General features: G+C 38.6%; 1 protein-coding gene across 5 annotated transcripts in view; it reads right to left on the bottom strand.

Moving 5' to 3' along the window:
* HEATR5A (HEAT repeat containing 5A) overlaps positions 1 to 7,801 on the bottom strand; it is a 92,633-nt gene extending 84,832 nt beyond the window's left edge. For all 5 annotated transcript variants that reach the window (XM_081047907.1, XM_081047909.1, XM_081047911.1 and 2 more), the window contains exon 1: positions 7,589 to 7,801. The gene's annotated coding sequence lies outside the window, so the exon portion shown is untranslated. The remainder of the gene's footprint in view (positions 1 to 7,588) is intronic.
* Positions 7,802 to 17,022: the final 9,221 nt, after the last annotated feature.

The raw sequence follows: 17,022 nt of genomic DNA, 5'->3' as shown, positions 1-17,022 counted from the left end.
ACAAATAGAGGGCACACATGTATGTATAGCCTGCTGTAGTTCATGGCTATGCCTTTCACCTTCCCAACTGCCTTCCAAATCACAAAATGACAATGGTAGTTATTATTCACAGAGTCAAGAACTTTCTAAGTGCTTAACTTGTATGGCTAATCATCACAAGGAAGGCATTAGTGGTCCCCATTTTATGGGTGAAGGAACTATTAATAATCCAGTAAACAATAGAGCTAAGAAAAAACCCAGGTCTCCTCAAGGACAAACTTCATTCTCTTTCCTCAAGGCTAGGAAGTCTTGGGGTTGGGGGGGGCAGGGGGGGGCGGAGATGACACCCAAAAGCCAATAGCCAGCATTTTTGACATTAAGGTGTAAGGGACATTTCAATTAAGAAAAAGGTGTAAGGGACAAAATGTGTGGAATAAACAGGACATGGAGGGAAGTATTACTTTATATTTGGGCTTCCTGTCTCCCTATTCCCCCCTACATCTTTCAGTAAATCACAAAATTGGCTTCATCTCCCAACTCCTCCAAGGATAAGGGTCAATTAAAAACGGAGTGTTGGGAAAACAGCAAAGAGAACAACACAGATGAGGGTAAACTGTTAAAATCAAAGGGAGCTAAGCATATGAAAATAACAGACCTATAACAAGATAGACAAGTAGGTTGTCAACTCTGGTTGCTTTAAAAAAAAAAATACCAAAGTGGGGCCTAAACTAACTGAATCAGAATCTCTGGAGGCTGTGATAAATGAATTTTTCACTTAATCCTCACGTTACCACCATAAAATACCTACTAGCACTTAAATTGATAAATACTGAGACTAGATAACATAGATGATTTTAACAGCTAATTAGTGCCCACTACTCTCCCATAATTCATTTATGAAATACTTATTTTGATACTATTTTTAGAAAAGCTCATAGCTACTGAAACTGTTTGAGAAAACAGGAAAATGACAAAATTCAAACCTATGATATTATTTGGTATTAACTTAATCTTAGTGTAATTCTCTATTACAAACCTAAATTGGTATTTAGTTAATATTTTAAACCTTAAGTGTACAATGTGACGTCAGCACAATAAGAATTTGTTTGAATAGTTCAAAATTCCATGTACTTTAAATTTATAAGTATAAAAGCATAAAAACTTTTATAGCCAATATTGAGATTCTAGAAAAGCTGAGTTTTATAGTAACAGTACAAACAGGTTCAACTCTTTTGGAAAATACAGTGTATCAGAAACATAAAAATATCAAAATCATTTGACAAAAGTATCCAGCTTTTGAAAATTCATGCTAAAGAAAAAGGAAAGTATCAGAAGCATAAGTGTTGATTATAGCACTGTAAAAGTGAAAACTGGAAATTTACAAGTCGAACACTAGAGAAATGGTTCAAGTGTGACATATTCAAAGAATATTAGGCTCATTAAAAATTATAATTATGAAAACTGTAAGTGCAGAAGTTTTACATGTTAAGAGAGCACCCCATAGGTAAAGCAGTGTTTCCTAAAGAGTGTTTTGCAGAACAAGAGCTCCAAAGAATGAGAATACATGCTGTGTGTGTGTGTGTGTGTGAATCTAAATCCAATTTCTTTTGGGAAATGCCAATCAACAGTTTTTCTTAAAGGGTCTCCAAACATGCAATATGGTAATGTGTACTGTTTTAACCACAGACCTCACTCTACCTCTCTCCACCCCTATCTCTACCTTTGTTTTCTCCTGCTGGGAATCTTGTGAAATTAATGTTCTAGATTGATGTTGACAATCTTTCAAATACTAATCATTAAAGACTCCTGTAAGTCAAAAATTTTTTTAAATTTCTTTTTTGTTCATACTGCGTTAGGATTTTTATTAGAAGAAGAATATGTAACTAGTCAATATCACACTTCTACTTAAAAGCGGCCATTTCTTTTATCTATTTATTAAATTTATTGGGGTGACGTTGGTTAGTGTACATTTCTATAATCCATTACCATATATTTGACCCCTGAAAGTGGCCATTTCTGATCAATATTTTGGATCAAATTACCTAATTCAGAATTCTAAATATAAGCAGAGAGAATCTTCTCATAGCTACTCCTAGAGTATGAATAAAGAAAAGATAGTTTTAATTAACCTCGTATAGTTAAGATTTATCAATTCATATAAGAATTTGTTATTCATACTTTTAATTAAGTTTCACATCACACTTTCTGAGCTAAAAAAACATCTTGTTGCACAATACATTTTAAAATGTGATTTTTTGGAATTCTAAATACAAATTCCCATAAAATCAACTTAATCCATGTTTCCTAAGTCAGACACAAAACTAACTTGTCACATGCCCCAGGCACAGCACTAACACTTTAGTTTAATATATAATGAAAATACATTCAGTGTCCCAAGATTCCAAGAATATTTCCTACCAACATGCTGTGAATGGGAAGAATGATTCTTCTCACCACTGCAAAATACAAACCTGCAAGATACAGCTCCAAGAATAGATGGATAACACATTCTACAGGGCAGAGAAATTAGGATGGAATAAGAAAGAAACAAGAGTTACATGGAAATTTATAATTTGGGATAAGAAAGAGCCAGAAGCAAAGATGTAATTTATTTTGCCTTCCTTTCTTGTTTTTCCAAAGTACTGCAGATTACTTTAGGGACGGGAAGAATGGCAGAAACTAGATTCACTGAAGGAGATTGCCAATGGGGGCCCCAATTGAAGTTTAGCCATTTTGGGCAATTCTCCTTCCAGATTAAGAAAATGAAACCCCGGAAGGGTAAAAGGAAGTGTTGGGAGGTGGGGGGAGGACTGAGCAGTAGGAACTAACTCTAATAACGCAGTGACAGCAAAAGGAACTAACTTTTTTTCAGGATTTACTTACTAGAACATTTTAATTCACTATCTCATTTAATCTTCTTAACACTGAAACTTAGATATTATTATCCTTATTTTACAGGTGATGTAATGAGTTAAGAAATTTGTCCAAGGTTAAGATGATATTTCAGTGGAAGAAAGAAGATAACACCTACATCTGTCTAGTTTCAATGTCCATGTTCCTTCAACTATTATACTTCACACAGCCTCTTCATATAGTCTCCAACTGCTGCTATTACTGACAGTTATTGCCACGCCCGCTGAAGCATTTAATCCTTCTAACTTTGCTCTTTTTTATCACTTCACCCTCTTCTTACCTTTCTAGTACTCTGAGGCTTTTTGTTAAAGTGTGAGGTCTTGTAGAGACATCAACTTCCAGAAGACCCTTTCTAACTAGACAGTAAATCAATAAGTACCAACAGTGTTAGTTCCGTATTTGGCTGTTTTTGACAATTTTTCTCTCTCTTCATTCCACAAACCAACTCTTTCACTTTCCTCTGGGAAGAGAGATTTCATTCTGGGCATTTAAGAATTGCAGAAGGCAGATTTTAAGAGAACTTTTATTCTTCTTGTATCTCTAACTTCAATCATCTGAAAGTCATCATCTAAGCAACCTCCTTTACTTGAGAATGTAGTTACAAGAAGTAAAAACAAAACAAAACAATTGTTAAAAAAAACAACCCAAACAATACACAGCATTAGTTGTTTCAAAGATCATGAACTTTATTGACAGTGTCTTGATCCCTCAAAGCCTATTCATTCTTAGCTTAGACTAACTAATAATCTAGTCATTGGGATTCTAGCTAGGGTGGACTAGAGCACTGTGTTAAAACAGGAGGAAACTCATTGAGAAAGAAGCAGAGCAGATCAGTGATGGAAGCGACCAAAATACTATTTAATACAGATATTTTAAAAAGCAGGGCAATATGGGTCTACTTAGTATAAGGGCAAAGTACAAGATACTATTATTCCCCTAGCACAGCCGAGGCCAGAAGTCTTCGCTCAATTTTTCAAAATAACTCTATCCTTGTATTTGCTGTTCGTATAATTTGCCACCTACAACTTCTTAGTTTAGCCATTAGACCCTGCTTGCTTTAGGATCCCCGCCTTTTCCCCCTTCTAACTGTTCATGGCTTGTATAATCCTGGTTAGCATTCACAGATTCACCTTTCATCTGCACTATGGTCTGACATCTTGGCTTTCACAACATATCCTATGGAATAACTCGCCTAGAATTGAACATTCCTGGCCTTCTTGGAGCCCTACCTGAGGATTTTTTATTTTTTTGGCAGACGCTGTTTCTCACTCCCTGCTAGATGCCTAGCTTGCCTCTTAACTTTGCAAGGACAGCTCCCTGAAACAACTCCCTTACTAGTCTGCCTTCTGGCTACCCCTGTCATGGCCGGCCCAAGCAATATAGTGAACATATCAGGTATTACCTCTAACCCCCAAGTGGTTTGGGCAGCACTTCATAATTAAACTCAATGATATCTCTGTAGAAAGATAATCATATTCATATAAGGTGAAATAAATAATGACCACAAATAGCTTCATATCATTCCAGGTCATGTTTTGCTATTAAATGAGTTAAGAAAAAAAATTTTTTAGAGGTTTTGAACTCCGAAATTAAGATTAAGGGATTTTTACCCATATTGTGTTTTTCTTTATTTCTTTTCAGAGTTCTTCCCAAAATACTTTTTAAAATTTTTTTTGGTGTTTCAATGGGTAATTTCAGTTTTCTGATAATTTTGCTTACATAAAAAAATGTATTGAAGAAATGAGGTATTATTTTGCATATATACACAAAAACATGCATATATTCAACATATAGAAGCCTAAAAATTCAACAAAAAAGGATATAAACAGATGCTGTTGAATAGTTACCAACAGAGAAGTATTATCTGGGCAATAAGTACAACTGAGTTATGTGAAACAATTTAGTAAAATTAGAACCATACCATGGTTTTAAGATCAGAAATAGTATATGCTCATCTTTAAATATTTAGAATTACTTCCCACAAATTTACCATCTTTCTTGTCACATAATTAGCTCCAATTTCTTATGCTGGTAACATTTAATACATACCTTTAATATGGCTATATTATGCTTTTTTTCTAGAAATAATTACTTTTTAGGTTGTTACTATTAAAAAAAAAATCCTAAGCATGATTGTGGATACATAATCCATTTTCAATCTGTGTTTAGAGAGTTCTCATTTCTCATTTGGGTCTTACTGTGGATAAATGTTGTTTGATTTCATGTTCACAGTTACACTTCTAATAATTTTCTGTCTGATCTTTTGATCAACCACTACGTAACTGGATACATGTAAAAAAAACAAAACACCAAAAACGTTTTGAGTAAAAGTAACTTACTGTTACTTCTGATACACACCAACAATGATATGTTAAAAAGAGAGCTTACTAAATTAAAAAAAACTTTTCACACCAGATCTAAATTAAAACTAAAAATTATAAAGTTGTTAGAGAAACATATAAAAATCTTTTCCTTTTTCTAGCCTTCCAAAAGGTTAGGCTTGCTGAAATAAAAAACTTTATACCAGGTAAATGTAACAAAAAAAACCTATGTCCCTCTGCCATCATTACATATCTAGAATCCAGAAGCAATTACGGGATCCTACAATTTACCTGACATAATAATGAACAAGCAAGATTAACAATTAAAACTGACCTATTTAGTGATTAAAAGTTTAGAGTTTTAGTACAGGGTTGGCAAATTTTTTTTGTAAAGGAGCAGAGAGGCGTTAGGCTTTGTGAGCCATACAGTTTCTATCATAACTACTCACAAACAATACATAAACAGCCATAAACAATAAATGAGTGTGGTTGTGTTCCAGTAAAAGTACCTACGAAAACTGGGAGCAGGCTGGATTTGACCTACAGGATGACAATTGCTGACTTCTTGTCTAATCCAAATAATTTAACACTAGAACTAGACAAGGGATTCAATTAAATAAACAAATCTTTACTAATTCCTTAGGTCTCAGTCAATTCATTTCTTAAACAAAGTTTAATAATAATTTCTGTAATCTCCTTAAAAAGTAGAAGTGCTTTTTAAGGGAAAAAAAAAAAAGTAGAAGTGCTTCTCTCATATAGAGAGCACTATGGTCCCATTCAAGGACTGTTCAAACCTGTCAACTATACTATTATGGATAATTAATGAAAGGCCAAAGACTCAAAAATGTGTTTTTTTTTAAAATGCAGATGTCATTAAACTGGTTAACCTGGATTTAGAATAAAAGAATTTCAGAATATGAAGGGGCCTAAACAAACCCAGAGTTTAATCATTTTATTAATAAGATAATTAAGAAAATCATAAAAGTTATAAATTGCTTCAATCCCCTTGTTGAAATAAAGCTGGATGGAAGAAATGTGCATTGCTTAGACAAAAGTACTTAAAAGTACTTAAGTTTTTTCCTCGGAAAATATATTATCTGTGTAATTAAACAAAAATTTAAGGTACTTTGGATTATGTATTTTCTGTTACTAAAGTCAGATACAATAGTAAATAAAGCCAAAGGAAGAGAAAAGTGAGCTAAGATCCATAAATAATAAATAGTGGAGAAGCTTAAGCTGAAATCCAGGTCTCCTGTCAGGACAGGAGACTTTTCCTATACTATTGCCATCTATAAAAAAATAACTGAATTCCAAGACAAATCCAACCTCCAGTGCTTTTCCAACTGTCACTATTCTGTTATAAACCCTGCCTGCTTACCCATTTTGTCAACAACAACAAAAAAATCGATGCTATTAAAATGTAAGAAATCTCGCCTCCAAAGCTGATCTAAAAATCACATCAAGATTTCCTTCCTAAACGTTTGGGAAACGACACAGAGCAATTCTCTCCCCATCCACCTAACGCCCAGATCGAAGGATCCTTCTGCTTCTGAACAGCACTTGTGGGCCCCTTGCCCCTCCTTGTGACGTCTCCTCTAGGCTGCAAGTTCCTCAAGGGCGCCGAGCCTGCGTAAAAAATGCGCTGAACACCCGAAGAGATGAAGGCACAGAGGACTAAGTATTATGATGACTTTTAACGAAAAGAGCTCCAATCTTCTGACATCTAGGATCTGACTCGACAATTCCGAAAACCTTAACTTGACCCAGGTAGACGTTACTGTGATGAGTTACGCACCAGACAGCGCTTTATAAAGTTTGCAAAAACTTTGTGATCGCTTGCAACGACGCTGTGCAGACCGAGAGGCGGATAAGAGAAGAAACGCTTCCTCACACTACGCAAACGCTACTCCAGCAAAGACTTTCTTTCCTCGCCAGGACAGGAAATAGTCCTCCACGGAGAAGGCAATAGCCCCACTCTCTCTCCCACCTCCTCGCGGGGAGACGCTCGCCCGAATCCCGGGTCGGGGCCCCGCGGGCGTCGCCAGGGCGGGTCCCGGGAGCGGCGCGCCTGCCCCGCGGGCTCCGACCTTCCGACCTTCCCGCAAACCCGGAGTCCCGGGCTCCCGCCCGCGGGCAGAGTCCACGCCTACCTGTTGTGCTCGGGTGGAACAGACTTTCCCGGAGCCCAGGAGGAAGAACGGACCACACTGGCCATGGGGCAGTGCCCGCGCTCAGTTCGGCTCCTCCTCGGTGGGCTCCGGCCCCTTCGCCCATAACACCTAATCCCCCGACGTGTTCCCGCACCCGGGGGACCAGCTTCCCCCTACACTCCGCTTTCGCGACCACTGTGGGGTCCCCCAAGCCGTTTAACTCACCGTGCAGGCCCCGGCGCGTTGTCCCTCCCAGCCGCCAGGCAGCCTGGACACTGCCCACTCGCGCCCGGAGCCGCCTCCACGATCGGGATCCCCAACTGCTTGCACTCGGGGGGTCCTCCTCCGCTCAACGCCCGTCTTAGTCTCGCCACGACACCGGCTCCTCGGCAGCGCAGGGACTTGCCAGCCGCCGCGATTGCGAATCAGCGGAGCGGGAGGGGCGCGCGCGGGGCGGAGTCGGAAAGCGCGGAGCCCCCGGCGCCGCGGGAGCCAGAGCTTGGGAGCGCGCCTGGCGCCGCGCCGCGATCCGAGGCCCCGCCAGCCGGCCGCCGAGCCATCGAGCGCCCACTCTGGCAGGCGTGACTATTCCACCGCCGAGAGAGCGATGGGGGAGCCTGTGGCCCACGCTGAGGCCCGGGCAGCAGCTTTGCAGTACAAAGATATTGACCACAACTATCTTTGTGTTTTTAATCGCTGGCCAGAATGCTTGGGGGCGGTATTGGAGCATCTGAAGGTTGAGATACAACTGGAGCCTGGAGAAATTCATGCAGGGAATGCCGTGGGTGTTGTTGACCTATGAGGTAAACTGAGGCAAGCTGAAAAGGAGTTTATTCGGGAATAGCAGAGGAATTGCAGTTTGGGACAAACAAACTGAAGCAAGCTACAGGTGAGTCCGTTGAGAGTTTGGGGTAGGTTGTTTATGAGCAGGGAATGTAAAGAGGGGAGAGTTCAATTAGAGTCACGTAAGGCCAAAAAACAAACTAGTCTTGACAATTTCTGAGCAGAAAAAACCCAGTCGGGTCACAAAAATAAAGCTCAATTCAGCCCACTTTGCAAGACCAACCCGAGCTGGGTCACCTGTTCATGCCTTTGGAAAAAACTTCCCAATGTTGATATGAGACAACTTCTGACCAACTTCCCCTCATCCAAGAAAATTCCAACACTACCAGTTCTCTGTAAGTCAGGCATTTACGGGAAATCAGTCTCTTAGTCCTTAAATTTTCACTTCCTGAGGGCACACGCCTTGAGATTCTCCATTTTGTATCGTCTGGCTCTATGTTCGATTGAAATGCTTTCACAGTGTAGATGGTAGAAATGACCCTAGAGAGCCTTGGAGGGTCTACCTCCCTTTTACAGCGTTACTCTGTGCCCTGAGGTAGAGTGACTTGCCCAGGATCACACACCGCGTCCCTGTCGGAATTGGGACAAACAGCCTCTTGGCTCCAAGTTAAGTGCATTTTTCCAGTATACTCAGTATTTTGAATGTAATTTTTAAATTTTTATTTTGAAACAATCTCAAGCTTACAAAAATGTTGCTAGTACAAAGAACATTTTTTTCCCCAGAACTATATGAGATTTAAGTTATTGACCCAGTGCTACATTATCCCTAAATACTTTAGTGTGTATGTCTTAATAAGTACCCTCTACTACATAGTCATAGTATAACTAGCAAAATCAAAATATTTACATGATATGTTTTGCTAATTGTCCCAGTAATATTCTTTATGGTAAAGGGATTCAGTTCAGAATCAAGCATTGTATTTACTTGTCACGTATTTAGTTGCCAGCAATCTGGAACGCTTCCTCAAGTCTTAACTTTATTCTCATATCCTTGACACTTTTGAAGTTACCCAGCCAATTATTTTAGAGAATGGCCTTCACTTTGCATCTGTCTGGTGTTTACTCATGATTAGATTTAGGGTAGGTGTCTTTGACAGGACTCTTATAGAAGTGATGCTGTGTTCTCATTGCATTCTATCAAATGGCACATGATTTTAATTTGTCTCATTGATGTTTATTTTAATAAGGTGTGTCAGCCAGGCTTCTCCACTGTAAGAAAGTTACTTTTTCCCCTTTGTAATTAGTAAGTATTTTGTGGGGGAGATTCTATGAAACTAAGTATTTTGTTTCTCATCAAACTTTCAATTGATTTACATCAGTATGAATTCAAAGTTTCCTGTTTTATTTAGTGGGTTATAATCTGTTTATATCATTATTTGTTTTGATGTTCAAATTGTCCCAAGTTTGATCAGTGGGAACCCCATTTATACTGACTTCTATGTCTTTGTGTGTGTGTTAAAGACTTTTGTAATATTTTATTATAAAACATTTTTAAAATACAGAAACTTTGAAAGAGTTTTATGTATCATATACCCACCATCCATATTCTACATTAACATTTTACTATTCCATGCTCTTTTGGCACACCTCCGTCATTCTTTGAGCATTCCCTTACTTTCTGACACAGTAAGATGTTTCAGGCTCATCTTGCCCCAGTCCTGGATGCAGCCATTTATCCAGGAGCCAGTCAATGGGTGGGCCACGTCCACAGCTTACAGGGTGCTGTGTGGGTGGCTTACCACACTGAGTGGATTTACCCCAGCAGGCTCTGATGCCTTTTGAGACCACCCTTTGTGTGTGATGCTTGTGGGGGCTAATTTGGTGGTATTCTGCTGTGGTCTGTTGGTATGTTGGTTCTGGGGCCTCTTGGGAGGAGCTCCAGTGCAGACCCAGGTACCCACTGCCTGTGACTGGCTGAGGACTATCTGATAGGAGCTATGAAGTGATCCACGGTTGTTTGCTGCCTGTGCTAAACTTGGAGGTGCATGGGAGAGGCCTTGCTGGGAACTGAAGATGGCTACCACCAGACCGGGCCTAGGGTAGCTCTGCAAAAAGCTATAACACCCTAAGGCCTGCTGCCAGCTGCTGGCTCCCTTAAGGTTCAGCCGCTGATAGAGCCTCTTGTGGTACACAAGTTGGGTGAGGCTGGGTCTCAGGGAGTCACTATAGTGGGAAGAGTTGTGTTCACCAGGTTAATGTAGATTCTGGTTTGGTGCCAGTGCTGAGCCTGAAGCTATTCAGCAAAAGTCTCAGAGCGCACTGAGGAAAGTCGCCACCCGCCTGGGGCCTGCAGACCCTCATAGTTTTCCAAGAAAGAGTGCAATGCGGGCAGTGCTGTCTACTCACCAAGAAAGTGCCTCTGGTGTTGGGCGAGTTGCGTAGGGCAGGAGTCCCAGCGGAGTTCATCAGACCAATTCAGATTCAGATTTGGCTGTGTGGTGGTTGGGCTCAACACAGGAAAGATTGTGCTCACCTGCTGGCTGCACAGGAGCAGGACTCCACACACGGAAAATGGCAAATGTCCCTCCAGTCCTTGATCAGAAGCCACACAACTCAGTCTGTCCCTGTATGTCTCTGATGCCCCATGAGTCACTGTCCCTCTACTGGAGCCCAGGGTGAGTGTCTGTGAATGCCAGAGGCTGTGCATGGGCCCTTTAAAAGGATGCCTGGGTTTCCCACAGCCTTCTGTCTCACTGACATGGTCAGAATCTCCCACAGCCAGATGCTGTGGGGGCTTCATTTCCTGGTATCAGTACTCCAGGCTGAGGAGCCTGGTGTGAGGCTGGGGTCCCTTGCTCCTCTGGGGGGAACCTCCATGGTGGAGATATCCCTCCCCATTCTCAACCACCAGAACGACTTGCTCAACCACCTGCTCGTTCTGCATCTCTGCCCCTCCTAATAGTCTCAATTTGGCTTCTTCTTTATATCCTTAGTTATAGAACTTCTGTTCATCTAGACTTCAGATGGTTCTCCAGGTTGACTGTTCTATAATTTAGTTGTAATTTTAATGTGTTCATGGAAGGAGGCAGACATAGCATTTATCTTCTCTGCCATATTGCGTCTTCCTGTAGTATCTTTTTTTAAAGGAATGCATACTAATATCTTTTTAGAGCTAGTGTTCCTGGGAGCAGACTTTGGGAAATGCAGCTCTGGATATTTGTCATAAGTGATCCACTCCAATCATGTCAGGTTGCTCAATGTTGATGAAACCATTGAGTAGACTAGAATATATATGTAGCAAGTTCATGTCGATTTCAATGTGATCTGAAGCCAAGAAACACTGATACCCCATTCTAACAGATCTGCTGGCCCATTGTGATACAGTTTTCTACACTTTGGTCTATCAAGCATTATTTTTCAATGTACTGCTGAGCTCACTGTAATCTGTGACAGGTTTTAGCACTAAATTTCCCAAAAGATCTTGTGGCCATGGGTGGAATTTTCTTCAGTTCGCAAACTACCATTATAAACAGTCAGCCAAGTAGTACTTACAACACGGCATGGATCTTGCTTGATCCATGATGGCAAGTTTATAATAGTAGACCGTCTAACCTTGAAAGAAGCAGTTAAACTCAGGGCTGGTGCTTCTAAGCAGGGATACTGAGCAAACATAGAGCCACAGCTATGGATTTGATAATACTTTATATAAGAAATGACTGCAAATATGTTCATATTTGACTGGGACACTTAAGGTTCTTTCCAATTCCTCATCCTCTGATTAGATTATGAAATACAGTGTTTTACATCTACATAAACTTCATGGTTTCATTCCACAATTGCTGTCATATATTTTATAAGCAAGTCATTTAACCTCTGGTCCTCAATTTTCTTCTGAAAAATGAACATATCATATTAGAGGATCTCTAAGATGTCCTCCAATTTTAAAATTCAAACATTCTATTGTTCTTACAAAAATCCCTTTAAAATAAATAAAGTAGCTATTATTTGAAAGAAATAGAAACCAAAGCCCAGTATAGCTAAGTGACTTGTCCATGTTTGGTACAAGAGTCCAGAAGTGAGATGTCAAAACCAGGCCTTCTGAGTCCTTGTCTAATATATTTTCCATATCATGATAGTACCACATGTACTCAAAACTGTATAAAATATGTTAAACTAACAACACTTTAAATGTCTTTGATAGGCATGTAGTCATATATTTATTTTAAAATGTTATTAACAGCAACTTGAAAATACAATTTTTTAAACTCAAGAAAATAAAAACATAATCCTTCCACCTGATATGACAATTATTTTCATTTATTTGGTTTTCTTTCAGCTATTACTCACATGTCTAAGCAAAGTCATACCCACATGACTCATCAAATTTGTATTCATAGTAATTTTGTTACCACTGGCCATACTAACATCAGTTCCTGGCTATAACATTGCTGGCACTCAACCACATGAATCGATGGGAGGGTCAAAACCCTGCTATTCCCAACTGTAGTTATGTGTAATTGGCAAAGACTGAAAAGGACCTGAAATGATTCTGTAGTTTGCTCTGATATCCCTTTCTCCTCATATCTGGCTGTGGTTAGAATTATTCCTCTGATTTTCATAAAAAAGACAAGGAAGGAGACTTTAGGAAGTCAATTGTAAGATGCTGTAACCTGGGGTTGGAGAGAAAATCCTGGAGATCTTTTCTGGATTATTCCTTTAATGAAGTTTTCACTTTGGAAGATAGGGAGGATGTGATCCTGAAGAAGTGAGCAGCATAACAGAAAGGTTTCCATGGAAAGGGGGAGGATTGGGCAGCAACCAACCCACAGTGGCCTTAGAAGGAAGACTCTGGATGATGGAATCCAGAGCACACTCCAGGAAGGGGGAACAAGGTGGGGGAAATCAATAAAAGTGGGGCTGAGAGGAATTAGAAGAGTGTCCTTGGTCAGCTTGTCAATTTTTTCCCTGCCAGAAAGTTCCTGATGGGAACCACAGGAAATACTATCACAAGCCAAATTAATCACAAACAATCTATCAAAGTGAAGGAGCAAAATTTAATATTAGCAGCTCAGTTCTAAACATGAGCCAAAACCCAAGGATAGGTCAAGTCAGAGCGAGGACAGAGGAGGAGGTCTGTTACTAAATATTACACAAACCCTCAACTTGGGCTGCAAATTCTTTAGGCAAGTATACTGTTCACCTGTAGATAGGTAATTGAAGAAAATAATTTAGTGCTTTGATTTAGGGATGTTTCATCCTTTATGAGTTGCAGATAAGACATCCCATCAAAACCTAATTTACCAATCGGAGCCATTTGAATGTAAAAACTGATGATGGATGATCATCCACTTAAAAATTAAATATATTGGAATAACAGTCATGCAAGATAATACGATAATATTAAGATCCAAATATTTCATGGTGAAATTCATAATTAAAGATTATTTGTCTAGCTCAAGAAATTGAACTTACCCAGTAAAAGGGCAAAACTACCTGGTTGATAAATTGTATTCTTGCTGAATTATCATACATGAGGAAAAACTATGTACAGTATTATAAAAAATACTTATGGAAAAAACATCAGTTACTGTGTTTATGAATATAGATCTATTATTAATGTCTTTGGGACACATTATTCTTGAAGTAAATTCTAATAAAAATTAGTTCATATGTCAAAAGTCTTGTTTAGCTACAAACTTAGAAGAAAGAATCATGTCTAAATGCAACTATTTAACTAACCAGTATGAACAATAGCTAGAAATTAAATTAACCATGTAATATGGTTAAGGTAATCAGTGGAGCTGGAGTCATAGATCAGGAAGAAAAAGAAAAATGTTAATAATACAGAATAGAATTATATACTCTTGAATTCAATTTGCCAGCCTACAGGCATTCACAGACCAGAGCACAAATCCATTTATAAGCCATACTTGCTCATCTTAATAGTATTTTATTGACTTACACATTTTCTCCTTTGGTCTACTTCCTCTCCCTTACACTCACTGACATCAAAATTAAAAAAAAACACAAAATTTTCTTTATGATAAAATATTAAGTTTTTAAGAAGCAAAATATAAAATCTCTTTATAACTAAACTGTGTTAAAATATATGTGTGGTTATTAACGAAGATTATAAGGGAATAAATAAAAATGAAATAATTTTATTTGAACAGGCTTATTTCTATCTTTTCAATATTCCTAATTATTCATATTGCTTTTACCAAAAAAAAGTCAGACACAACAATATTGTACAACCTTGTGAATATACTAAAAAATCATTAAATTACACACTTTAAAGTGGTGAATTTAAAAAAAAAATAAATAAAGTGGTGAATTTTATGGCATGTGAATTATATATCAATAATAAATAAATAAGCAATTTATTAATTATTGGGGTGAACTTATTATATAATGGTGTGAACTGGAACTGAATTTTGATTATTATAGATCAGGCTCTCAATGTATTTCCAATCCTGAAAGATAAATACTTGGAGAAAGCTGGGTTTGGAGAAGATGCTTAGATGTTCTCCCCCAGGACAAAATGTTTAACCCTGAAGGCTAAAACTTTAAAAGAGAGGTTATACTAATGTTATTGTTTCCAGATCATCTCCATTTTTTTCATCTCTCCTGAACGATCTGAAGAATTTAGTGTTTTCATTTTATGTCACCATTTTTTAACTTTATCTCTTCCAAACAGTATTCAGGCATTATTAGTGTTCCAATTATATTAAAATCCCCTCTCTCTTTCTTTTACTTCATCTCTGATGACAAACAATATTCAGCTAAAAATTAGCATCATAATTCCATTCACCTTTCCTCTTTCACCTACCTGCAACTCTGTGTACTTCTCAATACTGTTTCCCTCATTACGTCTCTCTAGTCACTTTTTCTTTTTTCTGCTCCTTCTTTCCCATACAGCTCAGCTTCCTGATTCTCCTACTAATCCCATTTTATCTTCTAAAATACCATCATTTTTGTATTTTGGTAAAACTTTCCTATATTTTTCACCTTTCCCTAACAATTTTTTGATCTCTTTGTCATAATAAAAACCCGACTTCCTTCTGACTTCACAGGTCCTGTTCAGTGAGGGTGATTCCTATTTCACAACCAGGAAATGGAGATGACATTTCCCTGGCTCTCCAGGGTTTTCAGACCACGGTTCTCTTGCTCCTCTGAAGTTCACATCCTCTTGAAACGTCATACTCGCCCCATCCTCATTCTCTGCCTTTTGCTGACCTTCAGATCACACTCTTACAGTGATTGAAGATTTGGACACAGGGTTATGGGTATTTCTCTTTGTTCTGAGTCTTATTCTGGGTTACCTTTATTGTTTAAATAGGGTGGTCATCTCAACATACGAGCCTTTATATTCCTTGACACCCTCCACTGCAGCTACACGTTTCCAGGTCCTCATCCTAGATCTTATCACTCATAATGGCTCTATGCCCAGATCTCATACCGTGAGCAGTCTCTAATCTTTCTACCTCTACTCTAATTCTCTTTGAACTTGCCCTTCCAACTTCTAAAAAGCACTAGTCTTCTTGACCTCGTCCCTTATCTAGTCTGTTATCTCCTTGCTGATTTTATTTTTTTATCTTTTCCTTGTCAAGTTTGATTTATGGAGTCATTTTAACTACTTTCTTACTAGCTTTCCTTCCATTCCATTGACTTTAACACATTGCATCTCTTCTGCCAGTCTCTGAAAGTAGATCAACCCAAACCATCTGCTTTTTCCGATTTGCTGTTGGGCTGCCAAGAAAATTGTGTAACAGTGTCTTCTAATTTGCTGCATTATTTATGATTTCTAGCCTCAGCTAGTTGGCTCACTTACCCCTTTCCTAACGTGGCCATGTCAAACATTCTCTACTGTCTTCTAGCCACTACTCCACGCCATCTTCCTTTCTCCCAGATGATCAAATCTTTAAGTTTTACGCCAAAAAAGAGGACGTGATGTCTAAACTCCATTACAGCTCTCCTTTTCATCCTGTACTCAGCAATCTTTTCTTCTCATCTCAGTGGATACCCAAAGTTTTCCAAAAGCATCCCTCTACCTATGCTTTTGATGTGGGATTTGGTCCTTAAGTTTGCCCCATAAGCCTCTCTTCTTCTTTCCTCTAAAAACGTACTCTTCCTCTAAAAACATGCTCAGATTTTCTGCATCTTAAAAAAAATTCCCTTCCTACAAAAAGCTACAGCTCTTCAATTTCCTTCATCATCAATTTCCTGAAAGACTCTTCTACCTCTACTATATTTTCTTAAGTTCCATTCAATCCCCAAGATATTTGGTTTACATAATTCCAAGGAACTCATACTCAACAATGTTCATAGTGGCCTCCTAATTGTCAATTTCAATGGCTTTTTAAAAGTTCTTCCATATTTGAACTCCCTAGTGGATTGCATATTGTTCACAATCGACTTGAATAGAAATTCTCCCTTCTCTTGGATTACATGGCGTCATTCTCTTCTAATTTTTCTGCTTCTCTTCCCACCCTTTGTCAGTCTCTTGAAGGAAGGCATCTCTTAATGTGCCTGTTTCTTAAATATTTAGCTTTCTGCTGTTTATTGCTTGACATCTTTTCTACATACTCTCTTACACAACGTTATCCAGTTTGGTGACTTTTTTAAGTGTGTAGTTCAGTAGTTTAACTACTCACATTGTTATGAAATAGATCTCCAGAACTCTTTTTCATCTTGCATGACTAAAACTCTATATACTTTAAACAACAACCCATTTCCCCTTCCGTGCAGCGCGTGCAACCACCATCCTACTTTCTGTTTCTATGAATTTGATTCCTCTAGGTAACTCATGTAAGTGGAATGATACAGTATTTTTCTTTTTGTGACCAGCTTATTTCAGTTAGCATAATGTCCTCAAG

This window comes from Rhinolophus hipposideros, assembly GCF_964194185.1.
Source record: "Rhinolophus hipposideros genome assembly, chromosome: 5".
Taxonomy (NCBI): Eukaryota; Metazoa; Chordata; class Mammalia; order Chiroptera; family Rhinolophidae; genus Rhinolophus; species Rhinolophus hipposideros.
This window is presented reverse-complemented; position numbering and strand designations above follow the sequence as displayed.